At 45.5% G+C, this 15688-nt stretch overlaps 1 pseudogene; it reads right to left on the bottom strand.

Annotated features, from left to right (window-relative positions):
- Positions 1 to 5297: 5297 nt before the first annotated feature.
- Positions 5298 to 8431, bottom strand: LOC143820034 (plexin-B3-like; annotated as a pseudogene).
- Between the last annotated feature and the right edge of the window lie 7257 nt (positions 8432 to 15688).

The raw sequence follows: 15688 nt of genomic DNA, 5'->3' as shown, positions 1-15688 counted from the left end.
GGCACCTTAGGCAAAACGACATCATCTTTTCAGTCTGGTATAAAGGCTCTCCTCAACCCCAATTATCTCCAAAGCCACCTAGTGAGCTTAGGGTGGTTAAACCATTGAATGGTTCAACATCACTCAGAGGCCTTCATGGCTAGGTGAGGATTTGAATCCCAGGTTCCACCACCTTCGTGATGCCTGGGCATGCTCTTTGGCATGAATTGCCATTTGATCCTGAGCTGCAATGTGTGTGTAAGTGTATCTGCAGTGTGTCCTCCATATATACGATCTCATGCGTGTCTGTTCAGGATGTGTGAGCATTTTAACTGTTTATTCATTTGATTTATCTACTGTCCCCCACTGCGACGTCTTGGGTGGCCTGCTCTGGGCTGGGAAAAACCTGGAGATTTAGGGCAGGCTGGAGCCTGTGGAGGGCAGGGACCTCAGCAGGGTATAACGCCATGGCATCCACCCTTCAAAGCAGCCGCTTTCTCCAGGGGAACCGATCTTGGATTCATGCAGATGAGCTGTAATAGCGGGAGACCTCCAGGTGCCATCTGGAGGTTGGCAAGCCTGGGTCTGTGCCGTGAGAAGTAGCAACTCAACAGGTGCCACAGCCACTTTCCTACTAAGTACTGCATTTCCTATGCTTGGGAAAGCTGTACCTGCTGAACGTCTGCCTGTCCTGCAGGTTATTAAAGTCGGAACCACCATGAGTGTGTGTGTGTGTGGTCACTCTATCAGGCAGTGGCCGAGGGAAAGGAACCCCCCAGCCCAGCTTCCAAGCCCGCCAACAGCGGCTGCCCAGACCCAACAGGAGTCCGTCCTTGGCAGGGCAAAGCGAAACTTCCGACGGAGCTGCGGATAGGCGGCGGCGGCCTTCGAAGGCACGGCGCGCGGCTTGTGGAGCCGCTTCCCACGGCTTCCCACTAGAGGGCCTCGTTGCTAAATGTATTGCCCTCTTCCTGCTGCGTCTGCCAGCGAGCGTCTCCGTTCAGGGCTAAAATGCGTGACCGAAGAGAAACCGGCAGACCACCAGCTGGTCTAGTGGTCCTCGGCGCCACCAGCTGTGGGCACAGCGCAGCCGGCCGTGGCTCCCCGGGTTCCTTTCTCTCGTGTAGAGCATTCGTGGCTCTCTCCACTGACATTACAGCACTCGGTTCTGCTTTCATTTGAAAGTTATAAAGGGTGCAGAGTTTCCGAATTGTTTTGTATTTGTTTACATGACAAATGGAACCAGTTTAGCAGTCCTGGAATAAGGCCGAATGCATGCCATTGCATTGCATTTCTTAATTCTGGGTTTCCAGGGAGGGTTGCCAGCTGCGGGGCGGGGAAATTCCCGGAGGCCCTTAGCAGTCAATGCCACAGAGGCCGCCCTGCTAAGCTGCCCTTTGGGGGGGGGGGGGTCTGACCTTGGCAGTCGGGAGAGCCATTGTCAGGCTGGGAGATCTCCAGGGGCGGCCTGTCCTCTGGGAACCTGACGCTCAGCAGTGTGGCACGTTCTCAATGATGAAGAACTGGCATTCCTTAAGGTGCTCTTGCCCTGTGCCAACCATGCCACTGGGCAGCAACTCACTGAGTGGGCAAAGAACCAGGCAAAACATGCTGGTGCTACATCCTGCCCCCGTGGGGCTGCCTGGTCGTGGCAGAGAGTGACTGCTAGGAAGATGTGGCCTCATGCACCCCTCCTCACTGTGATCAACAATGTTCTGAAAGCAGCACCTCTGATCTCAGTACAGGGCTGTGTGCAGCCACTTCTTTGCACTCTGCAGATGAGCAGGCCACCTGGGGGGGGGGGCACAGGGAAGTTGTCTATGCCGAGCTTACATAAGATTGTATCATCTGCCTGTCATTCCCTTCTAGGGTTGCCAACTCCAGCTTCAGAAATACCTGGATCTTGGGGTAGTTCCCGGGGAGGGATTGTAGTGGGGATATGAAATTGCTCCAGGACTCCTGTCTCTCCTAGGCGGTGTAGCATGTATTTATTTCTTTATTGTTATGTTTATGTTCCGCCCTTCTCCAAAGGCTCAAGGTGGACCACAGGATCATTTAAAAACATACAGTTGAAATCGTAAAAATTGTAGATCATACAGTCTGTTCTCCAAAGTTGTTGTTTCCTCCCAGGGAACTAATTGCTCTTCAGCCCAGAGATGAGTCATAATTTTGGGAGAAGGTTGGCAGCCCCTCCATGCTGTAGCTTCTGTTCCCAGCTAGGCAAAGGCTCTTGTAAAGCAAGGTAAGTCCTTTGATACAGTCATGAAATCCACTCTGATTGCTTTCTCACCTCCAGCTATCCAGTCTTTTTTTATTGATGGTCTTCATCTGCTTTCATAATGGACGCATATTGATTCAGCCCTTGAAAAGAGCCAGAATGGGCAAAGCTGTAGCCTCAGGGCAGCACAGTTGAAAAACAGGATGCTGGAGGGGGTGGGGGTCAGCAGGAACCTGATTTCTCCTCTGGCCCATCTGGTGCTCATCTGGAAGGAGGAGAGCACTGATCCTGCAACTGCAGCCAACAGTAATTGGAAACATGCACACTCATCTGAATTTCAGACATGGAATTGACTCCTTCAGTGCTTTCACTATAGTATTTTTGTTATTTCTGCTTAAATTGGTATGGTGATCTTGCCCTCTTCCTTCCCACATATGCAGGATTTCCCCATTTCTTCTTCTGATTTGCTGAACAGCCCCTAAATTTATTTTCTTCAAATCATCACCTTATATTCAACTTCACTTTCTTATATTCAACTTCCAAAATGGCACATAGGAGGCTTTTGAAAGTTCACGATAAATAAAATGTTTAATTTATTGGAAATAGGTCAAGCGAAATCAGGGGTAGGATGTACGAGGTGAACCGATAATAGACTGGAGTAACTAGATTAATCACACTAACTCCAGATAATTTGTTACTAACAAGTGTTTCTACTATTCAAAAATATGTTTTAAAGAAAGGTCCCCCCCCCCAGTTTCTTCATAACTCAAGCATAAGTTTTGGAGTTTCACTGACTCTTAAAGTTTAGAAGGCAGGACTACACAACCAAATCCCCCAAATCCTTCTATATATTCAGACCAGGGATCACTCCTCTTTAAATGCAATCTCTGTTTTCACTGGGTAGGGATTACTTCTCTTAATTAGAAGCAATTTCCTTTTTGGCTTGAACAGGGATCCTTTCTAATTCTTTCTAATCTTTAGGAGGCACTGCAAGGCTTTTGAGGACCAATAAATAATAGGCATCTTTGGAGGAGAAGGAGACATTTGGGGGTTGCTATTTTAATTTAGTTTGCACTTGTAAATTATGTGAAGAAGAGAGCTGTTTTTATGTATCCCAGTTCTTACTATCCAAAGGAATCTCAGAGTTTCTTCACTTCCTCTCTCCAAATGGATACCCTGTGAAATAGGAGAGACTGCTCTGAGAGAACTGTGACTGGCCTAAGGTCACCCAGCTGGCTGCATGTGAAGGTGTGGGGAATCAAACCAGATTAGAGGCCACTACTCTTAACCACTAGACCAAATCTGTAAGCCACCCTGAGTCAAGAGGAAAGATGGGGTATAAATACTGTAATTTGTAAACAAACAATATGTTGTTGTTGTTATGGAAAGTATTTTGTTCTTCAAGTAGCCTCTGTGCAGGCCCACCAATGGATTCTGAGCCTGTGCAGAACAATGCGGAGAACCTTCTGAAGCGAAGCGAACAGAATTCTGGCAGCCGGTTCCACTCAACTTGAAAAGAGCACTACAGAGCACAACTCCACCCTCAGGCATTCTTCAGCCATCACGCTCAGCTGCATTGCTGGACACCTTTCCCTCAGATTTTCGAGCCAGAGCCTCTCTTTCACTAACTTTTCTCTTCTTTCCGTGTTCCTCCTTTCTCTTGGGTTTTGCTTTGTTCCCACATCGGACTGCTTGTTTACAGTTCAACAACCACCTTTTAAACATCCTTTCATCATGTTAGTAAAGTGCCCAACTTGGATGTTACTTTCTTTGTTTGGCTGGAAGGAAGAGTTTTCCTTGTTCTGCCAAAGATTCCCAAGCCTTCCTCAGGTTAATGTTATGGGAGTGAATATTGTGACATGGTTCCGGTGCCAACCATGTTGTTACTGAATAAGTCTGCTAATCTCACCCTGGACTTGAGAGCTATTCACTCCAGAATATTCTGAACGATCTCTCAATCCATTATCAGTCCATTGTTGACCCAAGGGACCTGGCTGGCCTCAGTCATTTTCAAAGACACATATTTCTACTTTCCAATTTGGCTTCTTCATCACAGACTGTTCCTGTTTTCCAATTGGATCAACCTGCTACCAGTACCAGAAACTCCCCTTTGGGCTTTCAGTAGCCCCAAGAGTTTTCATAAAGTGCTTGGTGATGATTACCTTCCATGACAGCTGCCAAGGGTTTTTGTGTGTATCCCTACATAGATAACTGGCTTAGAGTAGCAATATCCTGACCATCTTAGCCATACGCAAGCCACGGCATGCTGGTGGATTTCGGCTTGCAGTCAATGCTACAAATGCCCACCCTTACACTGCCAGGCACATCTGTTCACTGAAGCTGACCTATCTGATCCAAACCAACAAGTTCATCCCTGGCCTCCAACAAATGGCTAATCAAATCCAGTGTCACCTGGGACTCATGACCAGGGCCACCTTTATCAAGCCACAGTAAAATATATGAATGTTAGAAATCTTTATCCATCTCTCAGTTCAATGATTTTGTTTTTAATTCTCCAAAATCTCATTAAAATAAATACAATCCTGGAGCTGAAAACTCCTTATATACATACAATTGGGGAGGGGGAGTTAAAAAGAGATGGGGAGGTGTTAAAAGGGACCAATTAGGCTTTGTTGTACAGAGGAATCATCACCCCGATATTAGTGCATTATCAGCCCAGAAACTGAGGATGGGGGGAGGGAGTAGAAGGGTCAAGGAAATTTGGGGGAGGGGGGTATACTCTCCAAATCCTAGACACTGTTGTAAACCTCATCCTCCCCTACAGGTAGGAGAAGGCAGCCGACACTCTCCTCAGACAGCGACATAAATAAATATACCAAAACCCCCCACAAAATTTACAAAGCCAGTTTAACAGTCTAGGAAGATTCCGTTTGCAGCTAGTTTTAAAAAAGAGAGAGCAAGAGCATTGAGTTTGAGACAGCCCAGCAGCATCTATGAGGTTAAGGCACTGGAGGGCAACAACAAAGGTGCATGCAAGCTGCCTAATGGCAGAAAGCAGTTTGGGCTAACTCCACTTGACCCTTTTTGCCAGTTGCTGGCTGCCTGGGCAGGGCGTAGCTCCAGGTGCGGGTGTCACAAGTCAGTCACTGTTCACCACAGCCACAGTCTGTTGCAGGTGATAGGCCAGCTGCACCTGCTGTCCCAGTGGGTCCTCATCTAGCGCAGTGATATAGTTGTGAAGTTCTTGCAGAGCAACCAGACAGTTGCCGTCAGAGGAATATTTCCCCGAGTGTTCCGTCAGGGCAGAGTTAATTTCTTGGTAGCTGGCAGGAACTCTCTGTCGAATATCAGCACAATATTTCTCCACCATCTATCTGTATTGTGTGATTTCCCAGGCATAGAGCAGTTTGTCAACAGGCAAATCCCTCCCGACTTTGTGTTCAGCAGTTGTGCAGGTGTCGAACATTTGGGCGATGACGCTCAGGTTAGCATCCATGTTGTCAGAGACAAGCATGTTGGAAGTGAATTGCAGGCTCTTGAGGGCGTTCACCCAGAAGCACAGTAGAAAACGGTCTTCCAGATGTGCAGTATCTCAAGTCCGTTGACCCTGGGCTGGGCCTCCAGCTTATCCAGCAGGTCAAACAGGAACTTGACAGCAATGAGGACGTGCAGTTCACGCTCAGCACAGCCTGGAGGGCCTTGTTCCACAAACCTCCGCAAGTCCCCTAGCGGTTCAATGTCTTATTAATGCACAGGTTAAAACTACAATCAAAAACATATACAACAGTGTTTCAATTAATTAAACTTATGCCTTGCAAGGATCAGAAAACAAGTTACAATTCTCTGTTCTCCGTTTTGCAAGCCACACAGTTCTACACCCAGCTAATTTAGCATTTTCACTAATTTATATAGGGTATAAAAAGAAGAAACCAAATGGTAAAGCAATCCCAACCAATTCAAATAAAACCCTTCGTCCTCCTACTAAAACCAGCCATTCCATTACTAACAATTCCTCCTCGCTCAGACATAATGCTGAGCAGATGCACCAATTAACCACAAGTTCTCATAATGAAATAAGGTCACAAGGTGTGCAACTACCTAATGGGATAAATACTGACTACTATAACTCTCTTATACTTGTGGGACTAACAGGGAACGCACAGATAAAAATAAATACTAAGCAGGTAGATAAATAGCAAAAAAACATTCTGCAGACTGCAGACAAAACACAACCCAGGAAACCCCTTTGGGCCTTTCCACACAAGGACCAAAGTTGCCAATTGGTCCCGCAAAGTGGAAACGCTATTTTTAAAAGTGCAATCTCGGCATTACGCATATCTGTTTTTTTAGTGGAATTCAGTAGCGTTTCATTCGTTTCCCACAGGTTTCCGGTCTCACAAAAATTGCTAGACAGGAAGCAATTTTTTCTGTGCTTTGTCCCGCCCCTGGCCGTCAATCAAACATACAGCCAATGGGCATTGTTATCATGCCCTGGGAAAGCCCCTTTCCCTTTAAGAACAGGTTTAAGGGGAAAAAAACACGTTGCAACGAATATGCCTTGATTCTTCCTAACGTAGAGACTCATCTATCTGGCAGCTGGCGTGTGAGCTGGTGATTCATCATTACCACGCTCCCCCCGAGTGAAAAGAACCCCCCCCCTGCACGGGCGCGATTTTTGGCCGAAAATAAAGGGAACTTGCAAACGGGGCTGTGTTGTGCTTGGGGACTTAGGGGAGCTTTAAAGCACTTCTGTGGAGGGACTGTAGCCGGAGAAGCCTCGCTGGGTGAATGAAGGCTCACTGGTTCGTTGTTTTCTGTTCGCTCCGAGAAAAAAAAATGGCGATCGCTTCGCTGGAAGTTTGGAGGAGAGAGCCAGGGGGAGGGACTTTGTTGGAACCGCAACTATGGGAACGCACAGGTCTTTTTTGCCACTGTTGCAGATTGTTTGCAAGAGTGTAGCGCTTTTCGGAGGGTGAATCCACTTTTCCCAATTTCCCTTTAAGCGCTACAACGAATCACTTTTTGTGGGATTGTTTCAGGAGTGTGGCAGATTGTGTCCGACATTTTGTGGAACTGCAAATTAGTAGCGTTTACAATTTGCAAGCCTTTCTGCTACATTAAAGTCATGCGGAATGGCCCTCTGTCTTTCCCTCACTTTCATGTCTAGATAAAACCCAGTTAAAATAAAAGGCAAGGAAGATAAGCTGACAGCAAAGAGAACCAAGAAAGAGAGAGCCACCTTTATGGTACTTTTTATCAGGCTTCAGATGAGTGATAGTTCCTGATTGCATTTTGGCCTCTGTCAGACCCGCAGTTGCCCTATGGCTAAGAATGTCCCTGCCTGCCTGAATGAGGTTGTTAGCCAACAGGATGAGATGCTGATAGACTGTATTTGCCTTGACTGTTTCTAGCAAATGTCCAGCTTCTACAGCAGCATGTGGTAAGATACAAACTCGCCTGGGGATGTTCCTCGGTCAGAGGAATTCCTAATCCCTTACCAGTTACCCCATGAGTGTTCAACACAGTACAGGACAATCCAGATCACCTCTTTATTATCCCATAAGGCCTTGCAGGCTCTGTACTTAAGCCCTGCATGAGACTCCCACACTGTAAGCTTCATCTACTTCCTTCTGATTAAGAACCCCTCTCATAGGATCCGGGCAGATGACTACATCCAGATGTTATGACATGGCTTGTGCCAGGACAAATAATCCCCCGGTTTATTCAGAACACCAAGAAACCATCATCTTGCCATGTCTGCTTTTCCAAATGGACTAATTTTTTAATTGTGAATTGTTTTGTTTTGGGGAATCCTCCTAATTATTTATTTATTTATTTATTTATTTATTTATTTATTTATTTATTTATTTATTTATTTATTTATTTATTTATTTATTTATTTATTTATTTTCTACTGCTGTACTTCTACAGTACTCTATTCACATTTCTTCTCCCCAAGTCCTTCTGGCAACTCTCTCTGCATCCTGCTGTCTTCCAGAAGGTAACATCTCTGCTCTCAGCCATGGTATTTCTTTAAGGCTTTTCTTTAAGGCTTTTCTCCCTCTGTACCTCTTGTTCTCACTTTAAGCAGGGCAATTCTCAATTCCTTATTATCTTGATTTTACCTGTTTTCAGGTAGATCAGCTTGCTATTCTCACACTGGTATGCCCATATGGAGACCACAAAGAAGAAGATGAGGTTGTTCTTCAAGAAGAAGAAGATGTTCTTCAAGTGGCCATCCGCAGAGTCCCACAACTTGCCATCCTTCTCCATGCAGACACATATTTCTGGCCTGCTGCATTGCTTTAGGCAAGAATGAAGTGGGAATGGATAGGATGGATAGCCACCCAAATCCTTTTTAGCTGAGCTTTAGGGAGTTCTGAGTATCGCCCTGTGCAAATAAAGAATCCCATGGAACACTTGAACAAGCGGCCTGTTTTGCCTGCTAATCCCTGGGAGCTCCAGAGCATTAAAGGCATAGCCCCTGACCTGTTCATCGGTTAATTGTCTCTCTGTCAATTTACTAAACAATTTCAAGACTACCTTTGGAACCATGAGGGATAGAAGTTCATAAAACCGATTCTTGTGTTTGACATTGGAATAGCACAAGGGTCCGTCCCAGGGCATTGTGGGAAGGCACATGGTGTTGACATCTTGAGGCCTGGAGGACAGACTTCCTGGAACCATTAGTATACCTCCTTGGGTTCCATGATATGAGACAGGCAGAATATAAATGTCCTAGACCAGGGGTAGTCAAACTGCGACCCTCCAGATGTCCATGGGCTACAATTCCCAGGAGCCCCTGCCAGCGAATGCTGGCAGGGGCTCCTGGGAATTGTAGTCCATGGACATCTGGAGGGCCGCAGTTTGACTACCCCTGTCCTAGACAAAACCTACAGATCAGAATATTTGATTTTGGTACTTCTGCTCTCTTGGAATGTTTGAATGTACCTTTCTTGCTAAGAATGTAATTCTCAGTTCTACAAAGGACTCTTCTTGTTTGTTGTTTTTCGATGATCATCCCATCCAAATTAATTATTGTCAGTTACACAATCTTGTTTACCTTCAGGGTGTAAGGATGGCGCTTTCCAAGTTCTGAGCAGACACTTTGTACATGAGACAATCACCCCCTGAAGCTAAGAATTAGCAAGATTCATCCTCAGGGCCCAGCAGTCACAACCCAAAGAATATCAAAGCAGCTGCTTCTTCTTTCTCGCAGAGTCCTGGATTATTTCATGAGACAGCAGCACTCAGTGGCACCTTACAGATCCTATCTAGACCACTCCAAAAGGTTAAACAAAGGTCGCGAAACACGTTCAAAGCCATTTCTAAAAACGAAAGCACCAGTCAGAATAATCAGAGAACTGGGCCAAGAGCAATTCCTTTGTAATGGGGGAGGGGAAGACACAAATTGCACTCAGAGGAGAATTAATCAAACTGCGACACAGGACAGATGTTACCTGAGTGTTACATTAGCTACTCAATGATATCTCTCCATAAACTTCATATCGGCGATTTACCTGTAAAACCTGTGCCTTTGGGACCTGAGACTCCACAGAGATCTCCAAATCAGAGTCAAATGCATCACCTTTCAGCTGATCTACATCTGGCGTGACCTTAGCCAGGCTAATCCAAGCTCCTCAGATCTCAGAAGCTAAGCAGGGTTGGCCCTGGTTAGTATTTGGATGAGAGACTTCCGAGGAGTACCAGGGGTGTGATGTGGAGGAAGACAAAGGCAAACCACCTCTGACTGTCTCTTGCCTTGAAAACCTTCTGGGGCCACCATAACTCAACTGCACCTTGGCAGAACTTTCCATCACCACCACCACGGCTGGCAGGGGGGGGGGGAATGCATGCAGATCCCCGCAATGTTTAAGATGTTAATGTGGAAGTTGGAGCTCAAAGTCGCAATTCTGTGGGCCAAAAGGTAGGCCTGATAGGTGTAGCAACATGGGTGCACTTCCCAGTTGATAGTCAGGTATACATTGGGAGAGCTCACTCTGAACTGCCCTTGTTCATTCAGTGCTGGAAATTGGGGGGGGGGGAGAAGGAGCTTCCACCTTCCCTTCAATCCCCTCCATCCCACTTTTGCCAGTGGAGTATTACTCTTTTGAGAAAATGAATGACCCCCCCCCCATGGAGTCTCTGCAAAAAAAAAAAAAAAACCCTCCTGTTCCTCCCTTGCAGCTGGGAGTAAACAAGCCCTAGTTAAGGAGAGTTTCCATGATCTATATCAGGTAGCACAGCTGTATCTGAACACATGCCCTGCCTAAAACATCTTTGGCTCTGAAACGTCACCAGTTACTGCTCTCAAGCAGTGGCACTGCCCAGCCAAATAGAAGAACTCTTCTCACATTAGCAGCCCGTGGAAAAAAAGCATGATAGATTCTTACACTGCCAGGAAGAATCACACTTCTAGCAGGATGTTTTTGGAAGTCTTTTATTATTTATTGGAAACTAGATACAAACCCAAAAGGATCTCTCTAGTTCTGTACCATGAGCTTAGGCAAAGGATATTGTTAAGTGGATGGTTGAAAGGGACAGGAACTTAAAGGTTGAAGGTGTTTTGCTTAAAATAAAAATATTAATACAATTACGTGCACATAATAAAAGTTAAACGCATTGATTAAATCTCATTTGCCTATTCTTTGTAATACAGCAAATATAGAATTGACAGGAAGCCTTCTTGATCCACCAGCTTCGGGCTCAAACGGCCGCTCCGGTGGCCAAAGCCCACAACCCTAGTGGTGAGCTCCCCCCCCCCCACTGGCAGTCTTCAAGCAGCAGCTGGACACACACTTGAATGCTTCAGGCTGATCCTGCATTGAGCAGGGGGTTGGACTAGATGGCCTGCATAGACCCTTCCAACTCTATGATTCTATTCTTCTAACCCTATGAACTATTTGGAAAGGGCACTTCCAACAGAGCTGGGTTTTTTTAATAGCTCCAGAATCTTCCTGAGATGTGAAATAATGTCAGGGAGAGAAAAAAATAATCTCTGCCCCCTACATCCCCTCCTAGACTGTTTATGCACTGGGAACTTCACTGCCCCACCTCCCATGCAGGAACACAGATTGGGGGCAATTGATGTGCACCAGGCCAAATGCTCCCCCGGGTGGGTGCAAGAAGAGGTGGGGCAACCTACCACGACTAAAACTCCAGCCTGCAGCCCGGCATGAAACCTCCAAGTGTGTAAACGGTCATAAAGAGGGATCCAAACTGATAAGTGGACAGATGTAATTCCAGGTTGCTTGGATTTCACCAAAGTTTTGGAACCAACTAAGTCTGTTGTAAGACAAAACAGCTAATTGCTGGAAAAAGCAGCCTCCTCCTCCACAAATCTGTGAGGCAGACTGATAGAAAGCAACTGGCCCAAGGTCTTTCCATAAGTCCATATCCAGTAACTAGAACTGCGTGTGGAGATCTGTGGCTGTATTGCGGCCACATGCATAGCAATGAACATACTTTGGAACAGTCAGCTTTGGATTCAGACTGGGAGCTCACAAAGGAAAAGCAAGTCTTCCCCTTCCTTCCCCATCTGTGAACAGCCTATTTTCTTTTGAACACTTCTCAAAGGTGCAGTGCAGGGAAAGGGAACTCAGGTGAAATGGCCTCCTCCTGACTCATCTGTAGGGAAAGATCCACATCAGTGATAGAGCATCTGCTTGGCATCTCACAGCATTTCATAGAATCATAGAGTTGGGCCATACAGGCCATCAAGTCCAACCCCCTGCTCAACGCAGGATCAGCCCTAAGCATCCTAAAGCAATTATTTGCAGTAATAAGGCTCAGATAGTATGGAATCTGGAGAGCCACTGCCAGTCAGGGCCGACAAAATTGAGCTTGATGGACCAATAGTCTGGTCTGGCTCAAAATCTCACATGTGTCCGTGTGCTCCACCAGTTCCTCCCAGGTAAGAATTGTTCCAACATGCAATTTCTCTCTTTTCTTGCACTTGCTAAGAAGTGACTAGGAGACTGGACCATATGCAGTCACAACACAACAAATATCTGAAGGGACAGTCAGGGAAAGAGAGAGATTGCTGGGGGTTTTCACTTACCTTCAGAGTAATGGGATGCTATCCAGTGATCTCCAGGCCTAGTACCTGCACATTTACTTCACTGGAAAGCTCACATAACTATGAAAGGAGAATCTCATTTACCCCAAAGATCTGATTGTCTCACGTAAAAGCGTTTTTCATGGCCTGCTTAGGCACACGCACCAAGCAGAGCTCTTGCTTGTGAGTGGAGCGGAATTGCCTGCCACTGCCAGAACAGAAAGAAATGAGAAGAAAATGTATTCACACTGCAGTTGACAAAGACATCCCACAAGTAGAAACTGATTGCCAGGCGCTGAAGTCCCTTTTGAAACATCAATGGTTCCATTTTCTCAACAGAAAGGAAGTCAAGGAGAGAAAAGAAAAAAGCCCCCTCCCCTCCAGAAGACTACCTGCTGTGAGGCGCAGATGAGATTTCACTATTGAAGCAGCAATGCTGAGAAGAAGTTTTCTATTCACCTTTGTATTCACGTAGCAATCCCAGTGAACTAAGACTTTCAAAAGTTACAAGAGGTAAGAACTCTGACCAAGTAATTTTTTTTTTAAATTACAGCTGGACTGGAGGAAGCATAAACTTGGGTACAATGGTCGAAAAAGTCTCGACCAAAACTTCAGGATTCTAGAGAACCATTTTGGGGAAAAGAGAGTTTGTTTTTAAAGCACAGAGAAGCATCTGGGTAAATAGTTTTAATTTTATCACATCTTTGAGCACACATTGTAAAAACAATGTAGCCCTGAAATTTTCACCTAAGTTTCATAAAAGAGGAAATTGTATTTAAGTACGGCACCCTTTTAAATTATTGTTCCAGTTTCCTAAAGGCACTATTTAAGAAATCCAATAAAGCATTGTGAAGGGAATTAAAGAGTATCGGCAGAAAGAAACAGGTCCTCCTTTAGAATGGATAATTGTACAGCGTTGGAGTACAATTCTCCACACGGTTATTTATGGGCCACAGAGCTTGCCTCAGTCGTGGTAGAGAAGTGTGATAATCTCATTTCCAGCCCCATATTTTCCTATCGAGAGATAAAGGTTTATGTAAGATTGTGCAGACAAATAAAATTACTCAAGTAGTAAAAATAACTTCACTATTGGCTGTAGTTCATAAAAGCTGCCTTGCTTCGACCAGCTAGGGATGCCGAGAACCTAGCAGTAAACAGGTCCGGCAGGTGAACGTTCTGTATTCTACAGCCACAATTGTTCCTGAGCCACATCCTGGCTATCCTCTCCTCGCTGCCGTCTGACTGGAACAGCAGCTGAACAGCTTTGCGGCTGCACAGTAGCTGTAGGGTTTGGGGGCCTTGAAAGCTCCTTTGGCAGCAGTGCAGTCGATGAAACCGATCCTTCCCCCGGATCATGGCTGTAGGTCAAGGCTGGGCAAGAATGGGCAGGTGCAAAATAACTTCAACAACAACACACAATTAAGTGAAACCCAACTATAAGATATTTTTAATGTATAATTTTTGGTTGCCCCCATTATTTTGTTTATTCAATTGGCTGTTGAGTGACAACTCTGAAGGAGAAAAGCCAAAACTAGGGCTGTCACAGGACTGTGGAAGAATGTGCCAGGCACAACACTGAGGATCGTTCTGCCTGAATATACAAAAGGTAACCTGGTGAACAATGCACTGAAGAACCAGCTCCTTGTTTGTAACTGACGAGCAGAACATGAGCAGAAACGGCGGGTTCTCGTGCCTCCCTACCTCCTTCCCATTATCCGTCTCTAAGAGTGAGCAGCTCAATGTGGGTGGACAGCTTCAGAAACATGGCAGCAGCCATTTCCCCAGAGCCTGGTAATGGGATGAATGCTGCTCGTGGCATCTAAACTACTGATAGACTTCATTTATTAACCACACGTCCCTACATAAAAGGCCTATATTGCACAGTAAGGACATTTATTTTATTGCATTTATTATTGAGTGATTGACCGTATAGGTTGCCGCTCCCAGGTCAGCTGGCTTGCTGCAGCTCACAACACTGCATAAAACAATATATCAGTCAAAATTCTCCTCCCACACACCCTCCCAATTCAGCACTCCAACTCAATCCAAACCCTCTCCCTACCTCTTCAGTGTCCAGGTGTAACTAGATGTCCGTGGAGAGGTAAAGTGTGTGTGTGTGATCACTACCGTCCCCCACCCCACCCCACTCCACCCCAGCCTGACCTCAACCAAAGGCCTGGCAGAAGAGCTCTGTCTTACAGGCCCTGTACCTTTCTTCTATCACAGAGCTCAAAGTATAGGACTCACAGGACACTGTGGGGGAACCAGCTATGCTGTATCAGGGCCAATCCAATCAAAGCAAGCCCCAGGGATTTGGCTTCTTCAAATCACAAGGTTATGGAACTCATGAAGATGGCTCTCTCCTGTCTGATACTTTTGATCTATGCAGTGGTAACAACTAAACATGACAACTATGTGTCTATTCTCTAATTTTACAGAGAAGCAAGAATGTCCATCTGGCTATATCGATAGCAAAAATGGTTGAGTTGGATGTAGTATTGAAGTTACTAAGACCCCTTGCCTATCTTCTTCAGACTTCATGAGATGTAACAGCAGAAAGCAACAGCATCGAATACTAAGATTCTGTATGAAGCTCTAGAACAGCTTTTCTCATCTTTTTTTTTTACTGTCGAGAACCCCCTGAAACATTCTTCAGGCTTTGAGTAATCCCAGAAGTGACTTGATGGTGCAGAATATAGTTGGGAAACTTAGCTGTGTTCACACCTACTAGGGGCCCTTCCCCTTTCCAACCCCTCTAGGCCCATCATTGGCCATTTTGGGGTGGGGTCAGGTCAACATGACTGTAGAGCAACCCCTTTAATACAGTTCCTCATATTACGATGACCCCCAACTATAAAACAATGTAAGTGTTTTTTCACAGAAATTAAACCAAAACTGACCAATGGTGTGAAGATCCATTATTCATGATTGTATATAAATTGGGTTTTCCCCCCGGGTTTCTCAGTTCAGTTCTTCCTCTTGTCCCACCATGCCGATCTTGCAGCAACAGTAGTGTTCCCCCCCAGCCAAGCTACTTGCCCTGCCGCGACCTCTGTGAAAAGGTTGTTTGACCCCCAAAACGGGTCCCAACCCCTGGATTGAGAACCACTGCTGTAGAGGATCATATCATCTAATAGATGCTTAACAAGTTTTGAAAATATATTAGAAATGAATTAACACCCACCCATTCAGGAAACTCTTCCAGGGCTGTCAGGAAGCCCCAGGGTTTTAGGAAAGCCTGCTCTAGAAGCACACAATGTCTGAGATACCTGTTATTCTAAAAAGTAGCCATTACTAACCTGCTGGGACATTTTATTGGCTGGAAACACTCCAGCAAATTTGAAACCGAGATCAAAACCAATTCTGGGGTCAAAACCAATACTTTGTATTCTGCCAGGGTCTCTTATTGTCTACATTACACCAAGTCTTTGACATTTTCAGAATCAAGCAAGAAATGCAAAACACTCTTGAGA

This window comes from Paroedura picta, chromosome 10 (genome assembly GCF_049243985.1).
Source record: "Paroedura picta isolate Pp20150507F chromosome 10, Ppicta_v3.0, whole genome shotgun sequence".
Classification (NCBI taxonomy): Eukaryota; Metazoa; Chordata; class Lepidosauria; order Squamata; family Gekkonidae; genus Paroedura; species Paroedura picta.
This window is presented reverse-complemented; position numbering and strand designations above follow the sequence as displayed.